Genomic DNA, 20,690 nt, shown 5'->3' on the forward strand with positions numbered 1-20,690 from the left:
TGCTCGAGTGCACCTGGACCAGTGTCCCAGACCTCCCGGAAGCTGTTGGTATGTGGAGGGAATGTCAGACATAGCATTTAAAACGCAGCTGGTTGGTGCAGCCTGCCCAAAACTGACAGAATCGTATCCCTGGGAGAGATGTGGTTTTTCAGCTTCTGCTGATTCTTCAGATACCAGGCACTGGTGCTTGACCTAGAACTTTCTTCCTCTTCTTTGTTTTCATTTTGTCCAAGCCCATGAAATAAGGCTTCCCAGGAAAGACTAAATGGTCTCTTATGCCAGAGGGAGACACTAGCTTAATGAGGGAAGGTCAGTTTCAATTAAATTCCAGTGTGTACAGTTGCCTTAGGGTAGGGTGCTCATTTAGTTGCTTTAAACTAATGGGGAAAAAAAACTTAAAAAAGATCCCAAAAGAAAGTTATAGGCTAATATCTCTGATGAATATGGATGCAGAAATCAATTTAAATTCCAAGAAAGAGAAACATGGAAGTGTTCTCAAATGCATTTGTGAGCATCGTAATGTTTGCTGGGGCTTAATTTAGTCATCAAGAGGACTACCAGAACTTGATCTGAGGTAGAGAGATAGGTAGACCAATGAGTCTCTGTGGTGACTCTGCTGTACCTTGGGGACACTAGGGGAGCTTCCTTACCGTGAAAGGACAGTGGTCAGAATATGGTAGATAATGAAGCAGGTATCTACAGTATTCCTGCCTGTTTTGAGATAGGATCTGACTACATAGCCCAACCTAGCCCTGAACCTTAGATTCTCCTCCAGCAGACTCCTAAGTACCACAGTTGTAGGTATGAGTCACCACACTGGCTGCATCCTCTCTTGATGGTCATTGCATTCTGTGGTCACTGGGTCTCTAACACAACAACCAGACGTCCTCAATGTGACATCCGGTAAGGAATTTTAGAATAGTGGCTTCGGTGCTGTCAAGCAAGTGATAGGACCTCTCCATTTAGCCTGGTGAAGCTGAATCTCTACATTGTCTCCTCATAACCATTCCTGTACTACTGTAGGGGAGGGGCTGCTGCCGTGTGCTGACCTCCTGGAAGGTTCTGAAATGTTCTGCTATATGTGAGTCAAAGGGGGCGTTGGCAGAATGACCTAGCCTGCCAGAGTTACAAAGAGTAGACTTTCTGCCTCATGCTCATAGCCAGTACTAAGAGCAGGTTTGGGGGAGCCTCACATCCCATCTCATTCTGTTCTTCTTTTGTCTAAGTAAAGAAGAGACACTGCCTTCCCTTGTTTCCTTTGCAGTCTTGGCTCCTGGCTTTCCTGGTGATATTCTTGGCAAGTCAGCATACCTTCACCTTAGCTTTGTCCTCCTCACCCTATCAACATCACATAATCTGTAGGAAGGGGCCTCTGTTGTCCACATGACTATTGCATGGATGACCTCTGTCTTAGTCAGTGTTGTACTGCTGTGAAGAGACACCGTGACCACTGCAACTCTTATAAAGGAACACATTTAATTGAGACTGGCTTACAAGTTCAGAGGCTTAGTCCATTATCACATGGTGGGAAGCATGGCAGCACGAAGGAAAACATGGTGCTGGAGAGGTAGCTGAGAGTTCTACATCCAAATCAGCAGGAAGAGAGAGACACTGGGCCTGGCTTGAGTGTTTAAAACCCCAAAGCCCACCCCCAGTGACACACTTTCTGCAACAAGGCCACACCTAATCCAACAACGCCACTCCTCCTAATCCCAGTTAAGTATTACTCCCTAATGACTAAGCATTAGGTGAGCCTGTGAGGTCCATTCTCAGTCAAAGCACCACAGCTGCTCAGGGCAGAGGGCAGGTAATGATGCAGCATGCTAGGATGGTGACCCTTGACCTTTGGGTCAGCTTTCTTTGACTGTTATGATCTAAAAACTGGCCCAGCTCAGGAAGGCTGTTTTCTGTCCCAATCATACTAAGGTATCAGCTCTCTTCTCTGGGTCATTCACCTATGACTTATCTAGTTTTCATTTAAAAACTTTTCATGAGGAGGAAAAATACAGCAGAAGAGGAGATGTAGCAATACAGTTTCTGTGGAAAGAGAGACCAGGATCTGCTTTTCCTAAACTTAGCACAGAGAGAACAGGACAGGCCACGCAGCTCAAGAAGGACCTTTGGGAGCTGCCAAGTGGCCTCTGTGAGGGTTTAAGCTTCCACCCAAGCCAGCCCCCACATGTAGGGAGATCTTTGCTGGGACTTGACACATGAGGAGCTGGAGAGCCTTTGGATTTCCCAGCTAGGAGCATGTGAAGACATTTTCCTCCAGGATGTCTATGGAAACACTGCTGTGTAGGCTTTGTGAATTTGCTTTGATGGACAAGGTGGTGTAGATGAGGCACCGGTCTCAGCGAGGGTGAGCATGGTTCTGACAGTATCATACAGAGACTTGGGGAACCTGAATGAACACAGGAAGTTGTTTTACTTTTCTGTCCTTTATCTTGTCAGGCCTCCTCAGGTTCTGGTGGCATGTGATGTAAGCCTCAGCTGGGTCACCCCTAAGACCTGACCCCAAAGGGACATTACCTGGAATTCTCTTGGAACTCTTTCCTAGTTCTTGTTGCATTAACTCACTGGGTTTGGTCGTTCCCCCCCCCGCCCCTTGATTTGAAATATGGTCTCCTAACTTGAGGAGGTGGGGTGTGTAAACCAGAAACAGTCTCAGAGTGAAAATGTTAAAATTAAGAAAAATGACCTTTAATTCCTATTTCTGTGGGGGCCTGCCTGTGTTGTGGATTATTAAGTCAGATACTAGATCAGATGAGAGGCATGCACAACAGTGCCCTCTGACCACCCTGACCCATCTCCTGGTCAGAATCCATCAGCTCCCCTTGTGGCCAGAAAGCAACCTCAAACTGTCCAGTGGCAAGCTGCTGCTGCTGCTGCTGCTGCTGCTGCTCAGACAGCTTGTTCTCGATTTGAAAGTGAAAATAGTTCTATGCTAGAATCTCAATGATATTTTCTCTTTATTTTATGCTCCTCTGTTTTGCTAAAAACAAAGTTGAGATGACTTATCAAAAAGAAAGAGAAAGAAAGAAAGAAAGAAAGAAAGAAAAAGAAAGAGAGAAAGAAAAACTCACCCCTTTAAAATGCAATTGAAAGAGAGAGGTGGAGGAGTTAAGGGACAGGTCAAATGGAAGCAAGGGAGCTTGGTTACATTGCAACCATTTGCAACACAGTAAAGGGGATTCAAATGGCTGCATTTCCGGGCTTCAAATAACGTATTTTCAATGTATGGCCAATGGCATCCTGCTTGCTTATAATTCTGTCAGAAATTCAATCACCAGCCATCAGAGTTACCAGGAATGTTCTTGGTGGCAAGTGTTACGCTTTGTCAGCCTTTCCCCCAAGGCTTTTTGTATCATTGCCAAGCAGGTGTGATAAAGTGTGCCACCGACATCTTTGTCAAGCAGGTGTGATAAAGTGTGCCACCGACATCTTTGTCAAGCAGGTGTGATAAAGTGTGCCACCGACATCTTTGTTACTTGGAAGATGTTTGAGGAAATTAACGCTCAACCACCACATGTTCTACACTAGACAGTTGACATTTTCCCACCAGATGTGTGAGGTTCGACATCACCCGGAGCAATTCTCCAGTCCTCTGAAGATGACACAGGCCAAGGGTTCAATCTCACAAGACCACTCCCACGTCAGGTACCATACTTTCTCTCCAACCAGCCCAAAAAAATCAGAAGTACCTACAACTTACTTACCACATTTGATCATTTGTCAAGATGGCATCTGGAACTCAGAAAAGCACTGACCTGTAAAGACACAATAGACCGCCATCTTGAAAGATAAGACGGGGCAGGATCTCTACCACAGAAGGATCTTTCCCATGGAGTTAGGTATATACCTCGAGGCATACAGAGATGCCCACCAGCCTCTGAGTGGCCCAAAGCCTCTCTTTCAGGGATTTTTATTACAGAATTATCACATGCACACTACTGATTCTCTGCCTATCTTCAACCCCCTTTCTCTTCTTGAAGGATAAGGTGGTGTCCTTGTTAGGGTACTACCAGGCATCACAAGGTGTTCTTGTGATAAGACACCATGATGAAAGCAATTTGGAGAGGAAAGAGTTTATTCATTTATACTTCCATATCAGTCCATCACTGAAGAAAATTGGGGCAGGAATGTAGGCAGGGATGGAGCCTAGAGTAGGGAACTTTTAGAAGCCCTGCAGGGGACTGCTTGCTGGTTTGCTCTCTGTGGCTTGCTCAGCCTGCTTTATCACACAACTCAGAACCACCTGCCCAGGAGTGACAGTGCCCACAGTGGGCACATCAATCGTCAATCAAGAAAAAACCCCCACAGGCTTGCTTAAAGGTGAATCTCATGGAGCATTGTCTCATTTGAGGTTTCCTCTTCTCAGATGATCTTAGCTTTTGTCAAGTTGTGTCAAAAACTAGCCAGCAAAGTTTACCCTTTGTCAGGTTGACACACACAAACACATCACTGTTCACCTGTAATTTTTTCTTTCTTGCTTACCCATGAGATCTCATGTTAATACTTATATCACAACATAAAGCAGTCCAATTTTTTTAAAGTTCCAGTCTTTAAAAATTCAAACACTTTAAGAGTTCAGTCGTGTTATAATATCTGGAATCTCTTTCAAAGTTCTGATTATCTCTAAAAACAAACAAACAAACAAACAAATAAAAACTAGTCTCTTTAAAATACCTGTAATCTTTATAAAAACCCGAAGTCTTCTTAAAAGTTCAAAGTCTTTCAACTCTCAGCTCCCATAAAATAGAATAAGTTAAATATTTTCTTTTTTTTTTTTCTTTTTGGTTTGGTTTTTCAAGACAGGGTTTCTCTGTGTAGTCCTGGCTGTCCTGGAACTCACTCTCTAGGCCAGGCTGGCCTTGAACTCAGAAATCCATCTGCCTCTGCCTCCCAAGTGATGGGATTAAAGGCATGTGCCACCACTGCCCAGCTAAATATTTTCTTATTTTAAGAGGGAATAACTCAGGAATAATCAAATCAAAGCAAAATCAGTGTTCATTGTCAGACATGTGGGACCCACTTATGACCCTCTGGGCTCCAAAGTGTTTGTGCAACTATCTATAGCACACATTGCTGGTCTCATAGGGTCATGCCCACTCCACTCTACACCTACTGCTGTCCTTGGTGGTCATAGCATGGTCCTGGGATCTCCAATATGCTAAGGTCTCCACTGCAACCAGGCTGTAACTTCACGAATGTTTTTTTCTGGCCCCTCACAGTGCCAAGCCTCAGCTGCTCTCCATAACCCCTTAATACTTTCAAAACCAGTACCACATGGGATACTCTTACATAGTACTAATTTTGGCTGCCTGCATAAGCAACAGCCTTGCCCCCACTCCCAACCTCATCCCCTTTGGGCCACAGCTTTGTGTGTTCACCCTGAAGGAACAGTTTCCAGGAGACTTAACTTTGATGATGCTGGTGTCCTTAATAACAACTGAGGAATAACAACTGACTTCTTAGTTGTTATTAGCCAGCACCAATTGTCCCAGAAAAGCTCTTTAGTGGCTCTATTCTCTTGTTAATCACAGCTGTTCCTTCATCCCCAGCTGACCAGACCACAGATTCTTAATTCAAAATTATGTTCCAACAGAGTCTGTCAGAGACTGTCAAACTTCCCTCTGGAGCTTCATAAGCCAAGCCTCTAGCATCTGTATTTCTCTCAAAACTCTTATCTTCCAAGCTCCCCCCGAAAAGCCTACTGAGCATGCAACAGCTTTTCCATCCAAAGTCCAAATGCTACCAACAATCCTCCTGAACCATATGGCCAGGTTATACCCCACAATCCAGTAGCAATTTCTATACAAAGTAGTGTCTTTTATGGGGCGCTGGCTTGAAAGTCTTCCAGGATGTACTAGTAAAGGGGTGGTGGAATCAGCCTCTGTGGCTGTGGAGAGCTACTAAGGCCAGTCACGTGGCAGAGTAGTCCATGAGAGGCCATTTTGGAAAGCCATGGAAATGAACCTGAAATTTCATTGGAGTTCCCAAGATGTTGGAGGTGCTAGGACCAGGAGACATGCCAAAGAGAGATTAGACAGGGAGTTGAACAAGCCCAAGAGATGGAAGTGTGCTGTAGGTAGCAACACTGAGGGTGAAACCATCTAAGTCCTTTGACCTCAGACAGACGTGGAGCTACAGGGTTGGTGTTGCCTGTTGGGTTTTGATTGAGTATTTCCTCACCAAGCCCTAATGTCTTCATCCTGGGATGGTAATGTATAGCCTCTGCCATTGTATGTTTAAGCATGTAATTTGCTTTGTGAATTTATAGTTGGTTACAGTTAAGAAATTGCCTTGGATTTCAGAAGAGATTTGGGCTTTTAAAACAGCATTGCAACTGAAGACTTTTGCACTTGGACCAAATGCGTTTTGCATTACGATGTGGCCACAAGTCTGTGGGAGCCAGGGATTGGATTGCAATGGTTTCCAGTCATATATCTGAATACTTGGTCCCTAGTTGGTGGATCTGTTTGGGAGGGATTAGGAAGTATAACTTCGTTGGAGGTAGGGTGTTACTGGGGGTGGACTGTGAGCTTTCAAAAGCCCATGTCATTCCAGGTATGTCCTTTGCCTCATACTTGGGTCAAGATGTGAGCTCTCAATTCTCTAGTTACCACTGCAGACTCACCATTTGGAACCAGAAGCCAAATTTATCCCTCTCTTTTATAAGTCTCCTTGGCCATAATGTTGTATCACAGCAATAGAAAAGTGACCAATACTGTCAGGGACTGAATGCCTTAGGTTTCTGAATATGATTGGCCTTTCTGTTGACTAGACCAGACCAGGGGTCCACCAGGAATCACCTCATTAGGACAAACATCTTCCCATCATCTAGAAGAATCTTAAGATGTTGGGAGCTTTGTGTTAGGAACCAAGCCGATTAACCATATATTAGACTAGAAGACCCAGTGTCCCTGTGGTTTAAGGAATCAAGAGTTTTAAGAAGTCCATCTCATTAACCAGCAATGAATGACAAATATGTATCTTTAAGCCACACACTTCTTCCTTTCAACCTCTTTAAATAGACCTTTAAGTTTAGAATGTTTGGGAATACATAAGGGAGAGTGGTTACATACCTCACACCCCAACCCCATTGGTGGTACATTACCTAAGGCCCATTCTGTATTTAGATATTCTCCGTCCTTTCTTAATGCTCCATTATGATCCCATCCTGAGGATCAATTACACACACTCATCAAATCTCTCAGGACTTCTGCAGGCTGTGAGAGTTCCTCAGGCTGACCCTGGAGTGCGTAGGACAGGCAGGTAGAGGCCAGGGATGGGAGCCTGATGAAGTGCCCAGTGAGAGTGGGAGTCTTGGATTGTCTAGGTGGTGTGGTAGAAGCAGTCTCCTGAGAAATGTGTTTACTATTTCTATTAACTGGAAACTCCTCACACAAGGTCTCAGATGTTAAAATGTCAGAATATAGATAGTGCCACATGGTTGGTAGAGATAGGTACTTCATGTAGGAGTCCTTTGTGGATTATTTCATTTAACGTATTATCTTTAATTTAGTATCGTGAACCTGAGTGTTCATCGCATTGTGTGTCAAAATGTCCTTCGATTTTAGAGCTGGTTAATAGTCTATCACCTATATATAGTATATGCTGCCTATTCATATAATATATTTATTTTTAGTGACGATCAAAAGCACTTCACTTTATTTTTAAAATCACCAGATGTTCCCTGGGCCATAGAGCTTCATTTGGAGGTTTCTTCCATCTCAGCCTGGGGGACAGCTTAGGCAGGATGGGAGGAAGGGCTGTGCTTATTTGTGGTACAGTTGTGTTAAACATATGCAGACAAAGGGCACTTGGCTATATGCAATTAATCCTGTTAGCCCCTGCGTGTCGGTATTCAGAGAGGCAGCAGAATTGGATTCTGGGATGCAATTATGGCTTGTTGTCCTTGTCTGGAGGGAGGCATTGAGTGGCTTGGCTTGCCCAAGATGGGTGACCTACATCCCAACCAGGAGTTGGAGCAGTGCCTTTTGTCAAAGGATCAGATGGGCTAGGCTGTCAGGCTCAGAACATTTTTTTTTTTTTTTTTTAAATTCAGGGCAGTTTCCTGCTCTAATTACTGCTCTGTCTTTTACAGTTGAGAGAAATCAGTGGGAGGATGTAGGAGAGGCAAGCTAAAATGTGATGACATCTTGACAAATGTGTTACAATAAAAAAATTATTCCCCAAGAGAAAGTTAACATAGTTATCACTGTGTTAGTGTTAGGAGTCTTGGTTTGTGCTGGGTGTAGCCAGGTTCCTTTCCTTTTCTTGCCCTGAGCAAGTCTCCCTCACATTGCACATAGAATGCCTGCATTCCAACTCACATGCCCTGGCATCTCACGGGTGCCTTATATCCTACCTTTCTGCCATTTAGTGTGATCAGCCTTTCCCTACCACCTACTAGTTAAGTAGTTAAGTGGGCTGCTCCCCTCTGCTCTGCTGACATGTGGCTGGGGAGTATATACTAATTTTAACATTAGCCTAAGTACTTTTAGTCTGCTTCCAAATGCAAGCTCATTAAAGGCAGTTTCAGAGTATTCAGCCTTTGTACGTTGTTTTGGATCATCCATTCCTTCTTCTCATTCATATTTTCATGTGGGTTTTACTCTGACTGGGCCATGTGTATGTTTTTTAAAGTGAAAACACCTTCATTAAGACATAGTTTGCCCATCATATAATTTCCCCCCTTAAAATATTTGATTTGATAGTGCCCAGTGTGTTCACAGTTGGTCTTTGTCCTGTAGGCTTTAGGTCACACTTTGCCTTCTCTTATTGTATCATACCATGTTGCACAAATTGGCCAAGTGCGATTTATCCATCTGCCAGATGTTATATGCTTGGCTGCCTTCACTCTTTGGATTTTGTGGCTGAAGCATTCATGTCTAGGTTTCTGTGTGGACTGTTTACGTTTCCCTTTTGTTTCTCTTTTGTAGGTTCATATGTGGCACCTATGTGACCGTTTGACAGACTGCTAGACTTTTTCCAAAGCAGCTATATCATTTTTCACATTCTTCAGCAACATAGATGAATGCAAATACTTTTAAACACATATTATTATCTCTTACTGATTAAAGCTGTCCTACTGGCATACTTTTTTGGAGTTAGGAAATAGCCAGAGATGTTACTGAAAATAAGGATTATTCATAGTATTCAAGTTAATACTTTATTACTTGCTACAATATATGTTAATATGCTAACCTGGTTGAGTTGCTGAATCTCTCTTGAGCTCTAGTTTGTCTGCTTTTAAATAGAGAAAGTTATGTCTGTCCCACAGGATGCTTGTAAATAGACTCTCATATCATGATGTCCAATAAATGACAGCCTGTGTCATTGTGCATAAAGACATCTTTGAGTCTCTATTCATTGGCGTCTGCTCCTTCCTTCTTTTTTGAGATGGGATAACTAACTGTGTGCTCTAAAGGAAGGGGATCACTTGGCTGAGAAAAGGTGGGTTGATTTGAAGCATCAAGGGAGGCAACTAGAGCTGCAAGGGCTGTCTCTCAGTTTCCCTGATTATGTCAAGGGTCACTCAGATACTTGTTTACATCTGGGGAGCCTATTAACCAAACACCATGAAATCCATACACCTTTAGTGTATAATGCTGCACATTTTGGCAGAGTTGGAGCCAGGTGGCATTAAGGCTATGAAAATGTGTTAGAATGACTGGCAGACAGGCTTCTGTGGGAGTTGTCATGCTCTGGTTTCATAAGGGTGTTTGATCTTGTTCTCCCGTACCGTTTGAGGGACAGAGCAGCGGAGTATGCCTATAGCTATAGAGCATTATGCAGAGTCTAGACATCCTGGTGGGTTGTGTGATTTCTAGTGACCATGTTCTTGAGACTACTGTCTGTGTGCCTCCTGTTCAACTCCTGCCACATCTCCACACTTGCCTGGCAGTTGAATGCCCTTCCTGTGCAATTGCTGGACAAACAGGCTGAAAGGAGGTCCATCAAACCTCCTTTTCCCTGAAACTTAACTCATATAGAAGAGGCTGTTGTATCCACTGCCTGCTGTAGGGGGCTGTGCAGGAGCTTCACTCTGACCCGCTGTAATAGGATTAGCCTACTTGGCTTTAAGCTGCTATAAGATAAGCTGATTGCTTCATGGGGACATTTTCTGAGCTGCTCAGCACTTTGCCCAAAAGAAAGTCAAGTCTAGAAGTGAAAACTAGTCCCTAATTACTATGTTATTTTGGACTCAATATTTATTACTGACGGAATTCCCCGAGCTACAGTGCAGGAGGTTTCTGCATGGAAGGTGCAGGGGAGGAGGAGGGAGGGAGTGCCCATGTTGTGCAGCATCTGCTTCTTACAGAGCAGACCCGTCTTCCAACTGAGCCCTTGGGACATGGACTGCATCCTCTACTGTGGGTGGAAACTTACCATTCTCTCTGCTGCTTTGTTCTGTGCAAATGATTCTGAGTCGAACGTACCAGGAAACAGGCAGACTCTTCTTGGACCAGGACATTTTAGGAAGGAAATGACATTTTTGTTGTGTCCTGTGCTGTACTTGGTTGATTTTTGACAGCGTTCAAAGACGTTGTTTTCCTTGTAAATAGATTTGATTCCATTAAACAGAAGCATCCAGATTGATAGCCAGGGCTACATAGAGGAAAACTACCTTGAAAATTAAAAAAAGAAGGAAGAAGAGAAGGAGGAAGAAGAGGAAGAAGAGGAACCATCACCACCACCACCACCACCACCACCACCACCACCCAGATGGGGAGATGCAAGAAAACCTCAAGGTCATGGTCATAAAGTGGTTCTGGGAACCCTGCCCCTAATTCCATTCTTCTGGCTTATTGGGTGCCTCCCATCTCTGAACAGTGCTGTAGCTGAAATGTGGCCCAGGTCAGAGTCATTGGCCCAAGGAAGCAGTCTCTGAAAGTACAGGGACTTTCCATCCCAGGTCAGAAACAAAGTTAGGTAGTTCATTGTAAAACCCTGTGATGTCCTAAGCTTCTAGGTCAGAGCCAGAGCCAGAGTGTGGCTGGGGAATGGGAAGAAGCCATCTGTAGATGACTTCCAATGGCTAGTTGTAACCCAGTTAGGTTGGGGATCTACAAGAAAATCTTCCCAAAGTAAATACAACACTGGAGACTTTCATATGAAGTTTTCATTTCAGTTTTATAAGATAGATTAAAAAAGCGAATGATTCCAAATAATCATTTGACGATTGCTAAACTAACCATTGCTATGTAAAGCAACGCTTGCACACAGAGCTAGCCCAGTGGCATGCATGCAGTTTGAAATGATTGTCGTGAAGCCCAAGTCAATAGAAAAGTGTTGGCTCTTTAAAGAGGAGCAGGATACCACATGATCTGTGCAGTGCTATTGCCCTGTGTTAAAGACGTACAAACCTATGTGCAGGGCAGAGGCTGTGAGACAAATAACCGAAGGTGCTGACAGAGGGGCTTTGGTGCTTTAAATTTCTCTTTTAAAAAGTCTGCTGTTTTGCTTATTACTGTGTGGTCTCTTTGACAGTAATGGAAGTAAAGTTTAACTTTGATGTCTGTAATATTATTATTAACGTCTTATCAAAGTCTCCTTCTTCTTGTGTGGAATGTTGGTCTGAGAGTTGCTGGCACCGTCGTGATTATTGTGAGTTCCTCTCCTGTTTGCACCGTGCACAATTTTTACATCTCCTTTATGGGGCAGCCCTTGCTTGTCTATCAGAAAGGGTGAGAGAACAGGTTGTCCCATGGGGGGGTGGAAATAACTGCTAGGCCTGGAATGTCCCAGGAGAGCATGTGTCCGTCCATGAGATAGCCACTCAGAGGTCTCTTGAGAGCTCACCACTAGGCTCTCTGGATGGGTTTCCATGCAGATCTGTTGTGTCCAAGGTTGAGGCTCTCAGTGTCACAGTGAGGGGCCTGACATCACTCTGTGCAGTGGATTTCCCTGTAGAAGGTTCCATGTCAGGATAATCACATCAGTACAGTCTGAAACATCTTTATACTAGAAGTCACAGGAGGACACTCACCACGGGATCTACTTCAGGATCACTGATTCTGTCATTTCAGGGCTCCTTAAATTTAGGAAGTATGGAGCTTTTGGCCTCACCCCATGACATCAGGGACGACCCTGGTTGGTCAGGCTTTTCTTTCTCCCAGGCAGCCAGCCCCTGAGTTTCAGTATTGCCTGTATACTGCAGAAGCCAAGTTTCCAGTCCCAGGCTGAAGTGCAGGGACATGCTGTGGGTAGTTGCTTTCACCCTGTCTAGGGCAAGGATGACACTCTGCCCTGCTCACACTGTGGGACAAGAAGCAATGGGTAAAGAACATGTAGATTAAAAAGAGCCCCCTTCCTTGGCTTTCCTGCCTCCAGTTATTTCTGCTGTAGAGAGTAAGGAGCTACAGTGTACGGAACAGCGGTAGGTGTGGTTAAAACGGATGAGTTATAGAGACCTCAGCTGGATGTCAATGCACTGTGCACATAGGAGGTTGTGGGAACCACAGGTTTTTCCAGGGCTGCAAAGTTCACAGTTCTGTGAGCATAGTGAAGCAGGCTGGTCAAGCCCCTTCTTTTCTATGCCAGGCCTGGCTCGGCGCTAGGATCAATAAGTATAACAGAGCAGAGAAGCAGGTACTAAGAGACGACAGCCCTGGTTCTGTACTTACACTGTGTGTTTAGGAGCCTCTGCGAGGGAAGCTTTTATGCACACCCTTATAGCCCAAGGGATATTTTATTCTTAAATGTTCAGTGGGTTGTCTCCAAAGTCATCATTTGTTTTTTTTTTTCACACATAAAATAATAGACTAAGGATATATATTTTGCGAGTTAAACCATGGGCCTTTTCCTTCTCCTCCTGGTAAACACTTTTCAGATGAAGTGAGCTCTCTTGTTCTATAGAGGCTTTGAATTCAAACTGCTTTTGGCTTTGCAATCTGAAGGGGCATGGGGGTGGAGGTGGGGAGTTATAGGCAGCAGTGCTTGGCAGTACAAGGCCATTTTCTAGGTACGTTTGATGGTTTAGGAGCCGAGGAAAGGAAGGGGAGGACAGTGGTTTTAAGAGGAGAAACAGGCTTTAGGGAAAAGAAGTTGCAGATTAAGCAAATGCATCTGTGCGGGAGCTGGCGGCCCGTGTGCGTTCAGTGTCTTCAAGAGTTCCATAGCTACCCACTCCCATCACGAGAGATGGGCATGCGTGGAAGTACTTACATCACAGCGCCCTCCTTCCAGGGTTGTAGACACACGTCCCCCGAGGCTTGGGGACATGAGTGCTGACAAGCCAATCGAGGAGTCACTCCTCTGCTGGGATCAGGACAAAATTGACTTGCAGATTTCACAACCACCGTCCAGGTGCAAGGGGCTTTTGCAAAGCAGTTGCCAGGCCATTCTGGAATGGCTCCTTAGTGTGCAGAGGCTACGGAGCCCTGCTCAGACTCTGGGCTTAATCGATGTCACATTGCATGGGGGAGTAAGTTTAGTCCTGTCATTTTAAAGAAGCCTCGGTGGCTCCCCATCACTAGGTCTGTTCCCCTTCTGAAAAGCCTTGGTTGGATCAGAATCCATTTCTAACAGGATGAGAGTTTCTTGACATATATTTGCAGTATGTATATGTGTCTACTTGTTGGCATTTTCTTTTCATTTCATCTCATCTTCCCCCCCTCTCTAATTCTTTTTTTTTTTTTTTTTTTTGCTATAACAGTTTCAAGCCTTTGACATCTCTAGCCTCCCATACCACTGGCCTGACAGATCATTTCACACCAAATCGAAGAACTATTTGCTTCAGTGACTCCATCTTCCCTCCTCTCCTCTCCCCGTTCTGAGAGTTTTTCTTTTTTCTCTTGAGCTTTCTCTTACTTCCTTCTGTGTCTGTTCCCCTAAGTCCTGGGAGGTTTTACCTTGATTTGCTCACCCTTGGGAACTTGATCCCAGAGCTTTTATGTCCCATCTTCTTCATCCTTTATCTCCTGGTAGTCCCCTGCCAAATAAGTACATACCTACTTTGGGCTAAAACAGAACAAAAACTCCATAGAGCATCAGAAAAGGAATCCATGAAAACACATGTTCAAAATAAGTGGCCTCAGGAGTAATCCTGGGAATGAGATTCCTTCCTGTCTAACATATTGGCAAAAGTTAGCTAACATCCAGTGTCAAGAAAGAATCAAATTTGTGCTCTTACAAGTAAAACAGTAGACTTCCTGCAGAGACATATCTGTGAGGAAGTTAGTTGTGATGACAAAATCTCATATAGAATTGGGAAGACACTGAGACGATTGAAGTAAAAAACAGAAATAAAAGTGTCGGGCGTGACATAACCTGTCTCCTGTTTCCAGTGTCACATGTATGTGTGTTAGGAAGAATCAGACTAAGGTGCATTTTGGGGATGTCTTTTATCTTTTTAATTTTTTATTCTGTGTGCGTTCATGTGTGTGCACGTGTGTGTGTGTCTCTACGTGTGTGTGTGTGTGTGTGTTGCATGCATGTGGATGTGTGCCCTTGTATGATGTCAGGTGTCTTTCTTTATCGCCCTTTATCCTCCTGAGACAAGGTCCTTCCCATTTGTTTCTCATATTGAGTTTGTAGAACATTCACAGAAGATTAGATTTTTTTAAAAAATACCCCTTCTTTCTCCCTTTGCTGCTCCAACATACACAAACACCTTAACCACAGGTTTGAGTCTCTTCTTTTCTGTATGACCTGGTAGTGAGGCCCAGAGAACCACTCTGCTCTCTCACCACAGCATTATGCTTGAATGTATTCGTGTATGTGAGAGTATGCATGTGTGATCAGTCAGGGGACAACCTGATGTCCGGTCTCTCAGCCTTCTCTCTACCTTAGTTTTTGCAGCAGGGTTTCTCACTAGCCTTGGAAATCCTCTCCTATACTGCAGAGCTCACAAGCTTCAGAGAGCTGCCTGGCTTTCCCTCCACAGCACTGAGAGTATAGGCGTTAAGTATGATACTACTTGGCTTTTCTGCATGGGTTCATGGGACTTAACTGAAGTCCCCATGTTTGTAACTTAAGCACTTTTTACCAGCTGAGTTATCCCTGCGGATTTCACCAGAGTCTTCTTTTTGTCATAAGTTTTTTTTCTTTCTTTTTTCCCATCTTTTCTTTTTCTCTTTCTCCAGAATCTTCTTTTTCCATCTGTACCTGAAATACCCTGTCCTTACAGACTGAGCTACCCTCAACCTCAGAACTGCCCTTACAAACTGGTTTTCTGAGTAGATACCCAGAGCATCCACTGAACGAGGGAACTTCGTTTCCCAGTATTTGCTTGGGTAGCACTGAGTTTTGTATGAAAAGAGTCATGGGATAAGGGGGAACAGTCACTCACGGATGCCGAGAGGGTAAACTGACACAGCCATATGAAAACCAGCATGGAGAGTCTTCAGAAAGCTACAAGTAGATCTGTCATATGCATGAGTAATACCGTCTCAGACATAGAACCAAATGACTCTGTATCCTACACTCCTACCACAGAGGTTCCACGGAGATGCATGTCCATCATTGTGTTATTAACAACGTCAGGGACTGGAGAGATGGCTCAGTAGTTAAGAGCACTGTCTGCCCTTCCAGAGGACCAGGGTTCACCAGCACTCACATGGCAGGTTGTAGCTGTCTGTAACTGCAGTTCTAGGGGATCTGACATACATGCAGGCAAACCACCAATACATGTGAAATTTTAAAAAATAGCAAAGGAGCAGAAACGACCCAGATGTCTGACAGTATATGAATGGATAATGAAAGTATGGCTCATATACACAATAGGATATTACTTAGTTGAGAAGAAAAATGGAATTATGAAATTCACAGGTAAATAGATGGAGCTGGAGTAATCATTCTTGAGTAATCATTCTCCAGCCCAGAGCCAGAAAAGCACACACTGGATGTTTTCACTTGTATTAGGTTTAACTCTTTGGGTATTTGCACTTAAATTGGAGTCGGCAATTTAACACAGAATGCTCTTGCTCTCTGCGTTGTGCTTGTGGGTCAGATGCACGTTCTCAGCTAGTGCTCCAGTGCCAGGTATCCCTGTTTCCTGCCATGCCCCGCGCTATGATGGATCCACGGAGCCTCCAAATTAAATGCTTTCAAAGTTGCGTAGGTTGTGGCATCTCTTCGTGGCAACAGAGCAACAAGACAGTCCTGGTCTCTTAAGGTCAGCTTTGTGCCTCTCTGGGGTTTTCGATGACTAGAGTAAAGCAAGGCTGCCATTGCATGTGGAGGTTGTGCTGCTGGAGTCGTGGCCATTCCAGGAATTCCAGGCTGTCATCAGCCTCCCCTGTATCTGTAACTTTCTCAGCACCAGGACCTAACTTTTGTTTCTTGTGTTTTAGCCTGGGTGCTCAGCCCCTTGGGCTCTGGCAGAATTACACACTTTTTAGTTCTTCTGTGTGAGTTGAAAAATATCCAAGGGTTAACTAGGAATCACAAGCAAATAAGTTTTTATTTCCCTTGAACTGATTTTGTTGGGCTGACTTGGTTCTGGAGGAACCTAGGCTCTGGGATGCAAGCAAGGCTATAAAATGTGTGCTTCTTGTGTTTTAGGTTGTGAGCAGATCTATTAAGATTTCCTCTGAAAAGTGGCTTTGGTGACTGCACTAATCAGTTTAGAAAGCTCACTGGACCTTGGTGCTGTTACAGTTCGATTCCCCAGTGTAGGGGAATGCCAGGATGGTGAGGTGGGAGTAAGTGGGTGGGACGGGGAGCACACTCATAGAAGCAGGGGGAGGAGTGGGATGGGGGTTTCTGGAGAGGAGACCAGGAAAGGGGATAACATTTGAATGTAAATGCATAAAATATCCAATATAAAGACAGCTCATTGGAAATAAGTGCTTTAGTTCTTGGCCTTTTGATTAAAGTTGTCCTAAGGGATTTTCTCATTTCTAAAAATAGATTTATAAATTTCTTAAGGTTGGGGTGTCTTAGACTTGGAATCAGACTCTTTTTTTTTTTTAACCAAACCTGGACACTGTTTATTGGACACTGCTTCTTATGAGGCCCGTGTGAGAAGAGAATATACGCTATTAGCCCTACAATTGCTAAGTAAGCTCATGGGAAGAACACGGCTGCTTCACCTGTGCTCGGATTTCAGTTTCACACCAAGGACTATGACATAATCAGGCAGGCTACTCAGCTTTCATCTCCTGCTTTCAGCTTTCATCTCACTCCTGTAGAGTGGAGTGAGGCCTGCTTTGCAGGCTGCTTATAAAGAAAAAATTAAAGTAGGCTGTCGTAGTCTAGTTGGGCTGCTATGATGTTACACTCCTTTAACTGAAGGGTTCATAGGCCATAGACATCTCTCTCTGCTATAGAAGATGTGATGGAGGAAGTTGTAAATTTAGTTCTTACGTGTCTTCTGGTTCATAGGCCGTGCCTTCTGTCAGCATCCAGTCAACTGTCTGGGATTGTGTTGGGGAGGGTACTCTGCTGGGGTGTGGAAGTCGTGTGTGTCTTCCCAGTCTGTGTGTTGGCAGCTTGGTCCCTAGTGAGGTGGTGTTGAAGAGAGGCAGACCGTTTAACATGTAGAGCCTAGTGTAGGGTAATTAGGTCATGGGGCTGCGGTATCATAAACACAACAGTGCTGTCATTTGGGGTAGGCCAGTTCTGGTAAGAGATGAAGGGTTAACAGGAGAGCAAAGGGTTATGAAAAATGTGAGCCAAGACCCCTCCCTGATCGCTCGCTACCTTTCTTGGTATGTGGAGTTCCCTTTATCCATCCTGCTGTGAGGAAGTCAGTAGGCCCTGGTCAGCATCACACTGTTTAGATTCCACCATCAAATCCATGAACCAAATACTTTCAGTTACTTCATAAAACAGCTGGCTTCACATAATGATACAGCTATAGAGAACAGACTAGGACACTATGGCCTTAGAGGTTAAAGAAGCAAAACAACAGCTGTCTCCACTAGGATGAGTGGTCTGTGCAGATGTGACACAGTAGCAGACCCACCTCCCTCACTCCCCCAGCCCACAAATGGCTGATACATGACCAAGCACACGTTACCTTTGTCAGCTTAGGGCATCAGCGTTCCTAGTGGAATTGCTTTGGCTGGTTGCAGATCTGGATTACTCTGTTCAGATAGAATGCACCAGTGATGTGCCCTGTTTGGGGTGAGAGTAACGGTTCATACTCTGGCTCTGCGTTTACACCTCCATTTGCCAGTCAGCTCTACTGAGATGTCATCACTCCAGACAATTTGATGTTTGACACAGGCTTGAAACTGGGGACAGAAAGCATTGATCCTGGGCTCTACAGACTCCAGACTTGGAGAGAATACTGCAGCTGTTGAGCAGAGCTCTCCAGTGGATGAGAAGGAGCCACACACAAGAGCCTGTCTGCTGACTTGTTGGCTGGACCATCCCTGCCCAGATGTGACATCTTACCTGGAATCACAGCAGTATACAGATGTAAAACGACTTTCATGGCTCACTTTCCCATGTGGAGTCGGGTGTGCAAAGTTTGATGGATATACGATATGGATCTTATCCAGAGACACAGAACCTGAAATTTAGGCTGGTAAGGACACAAGGAACAATGAAGAAACAGACACTTAAGTCACATCTACACATGTATCTTCACAGAATAAGTGCAGCGATGATTGCTGTAATTTCTGGGAGCGAGGGGCTGGCGTGGCAGGATCTATGAAAAGTTTGCTGGGCTCTTCCTCTCTAACCCCGCCATCTCCCAATGTCCCCAGAGAAGTCTACCTTCTGAAAACCCCTAGCAAATGTGTAGGGCAAACAGGTTCTGGGGGGAGATTTGCCTCTTCGCTGCTGCCCATCCCTCCTGCATTCTGAAGTTCTTACCTGCTTATACAGGGCAGTGTGTCCCCTTCTTAAAGGAGGATTGCTTTTGACAGATTGGATTTGACAGATTGGCTGCTGGTTCCTTCCTTGGTCACTGATTGCTAATAAAGCACGTTGGGCCTTTTTTTTTTTTTTTCCCTCAACCAGTTTGCATTTTTGCAAGTCCCCCCCCTCCCCCCAAATTGACAAGCTTAAAAGAATATTCCTTAATTTATTTCACCATATGCATGGGGGAGTCACTGGGCACAAGAGGAAGCTGGGGCCCCTCTTCCATGCGTTTCTCCTGGCTAACCCAGGCCTTTCATGGGACGCACCAATGGCTCTATTAAACAAGAGAATGCCAACACCACTGTTAAATCCCCTTTCAAGTCACTGTGAGCAGCATGCTAGGTTCTCATTGGCCTAAACAAGTCACATGACCAGCCGATGCCAAAGATTGGTGTAGAAAGGGACTTTACAAGTGGATCGGAGGCACAGGTGCTATGGGTGTTACTACCATGAGCCCACCCTGGTGGCCCCTCCTGTTTTGGTTTTTGAAGTTTTATATTGGCAGACATTCTTTATGCTAGTACTACATGTTCATGAATACATGTGCTGGTTTTGTGTGAATGGAAGTTCGGGAGTTTAATTAACTCGACATTTTAACTCAAGAGAATATGGCTGAAAAGTTATTTTAGGGCAAAAGGCATTGATGTATTTCATGGCAAAAATGGTATTTATTGCAGTCCTCTTAGCTTGGGTTCTTGGACTTTTTCTGTCCTCAGTGGCTTTCTTTATTCCCCACAGTGTTCCTAGAGGTTTGACTGTGACTCAGTAACTAGCATTCTAGAAAAGGGCCTGGGTAGAGTCCTATGGAGTTCCTGGAACACTGGAAGCCCCAGGGAAGCATCTGGCTTAGCACTGGGTGGGTGGGACAAAGAAGAGGGAAGTGTAGTCACAGGCATCAGGGTGATAGTCTCCCAGCAGCTCTGTGTCCGCTCCTGAGTGTCACCATGTGAACTATATGGCACATGGCTTCATTTCCTCATGAAATGATCACTCTTTTTAAATGTTTTGATATATTCAGACCAGGCTTAAGTGTCTGTCCCTATTGTGAGCAAATTAAGCTGGATAGTGGCAGACTTGACTTAGAGAGGTTATAGTTTTACCTTCTTTCCTTAAATGTGGCAAACATACATACGTGTGTGTGTGTGTGTGTGTGTGCACGTGCATGTGTCTGTGTATGGATATGGATATGTGTATATGTATATGTGTATATATGTGTATAGACACGTGCACACACAAACACACATACACTTTAACAAAATGTAATAATGAATGCTTCCTGGGACAAATTGATAGTTAAATGCAAATGAAGAGAGCAAATCTGACTCCAGAGGAAGAATCGGAGGCAAAGTACTGAGATGTGCCAAGTTTACCTTCTGCACCTACTGTTATGTAATAATCAGCTGCTAGGACAGTGCTACCTTAGTAGGGAAGCAGGATTTTCAGGAAAATTGAAGCCCTGGGGAAAAATTATACTCATTGCTGTTTAGGGAAAAAAATGTTTAAATTCAACTCAAAGAAGTGAAACTCTTCAAAAAAAATGTACACTGTGTGTTTGTATGTGTGCACTTATGCACACATGTGTGTTTGTGTGTGTGAGAGAGAGTACATGTCTGTGTCCATGCTACCTTGTATATGTACAAGCATGCACATGTGTGTGTGTACATGTGTGTGCCCATATCTACTGTGTGTTTGTGTGTGTGTGCAGGTATGCACATGTGTGTTTGTATATGTGTGTGTACATGTGTGTGCCCACGCCTGCTGTGTGTTTGTGTGTGTGTGTGTGTGTGCAGGCATGCATGTATGTGTGTGCATGTGTGTACATGTGTGTGCTCATGCCTACCGTGTGTTTGTATGTGTGTGCAGGCATG

General features: G+C 44.4%; 1 protein-coding gene and 1 long non-coding RNA gene across 6 annotated transcripts in view; one reads left to right on the forward strand and one right to left on the reverse strand.

Annotated features, from left to right (window-relative positions):
* The window catches only part of Sh3rf3 (SH3 domain containing ring finger 3), a 310,035-nt gene that overhangs the window by 64,241 nt on the left and 225,104 nt on the right, over positions 1-20,690 (forward strand). The window lies entirely within an intron of this gene.
* Positions 1,403-18,810, reverse strand: LOC117724157 (uncharacterized). 5 transcript variants are annotated; one of them, XR_013105462.1, is made up of 7 exons: positions 18,676-18,810; positions 18,352-18,481; positions 11,996-18,069; positions 11,809-11,913; positions 10,396-10,560; positions 3,717-3,767; positions 1,403-2,401 (listed from the first exon to the last, which is right to left on the reverse strand). It is a non-coding gene; the product is annotated as an uncharacterized LOC117724157 (long non-coding RNA). The 5 variants fall into 5 exon arrangements; XR_013105460.1 differs by having other exon boundaries at positions 1,406-2,401; positions 11,809-13,939; positions 17,972-18,069; positions 18,676-18,786; XR_013105461.1 differs by having other exon boundaries at positions 1,412-2,401; positions 11,809-12,264; positions 17,972-18,069; positions 18,676-18,781.

Source organism: Arvicanthis niloticus, chromosome 20 (assembly GCF_011762505.2).
Source record: "Arvicanthis niloticus isolate mArvNil1 chromosome 20, mArvNil1.pat.X, whole genome shotgun sequence".
In the NCBI taxonomy this organism is placed as follows: Eukaryota; Metazoa; Chordata; class Mammalia; order Rodentia; family Muridae; genus Arvicanthis; species Arvicanthis niloticus.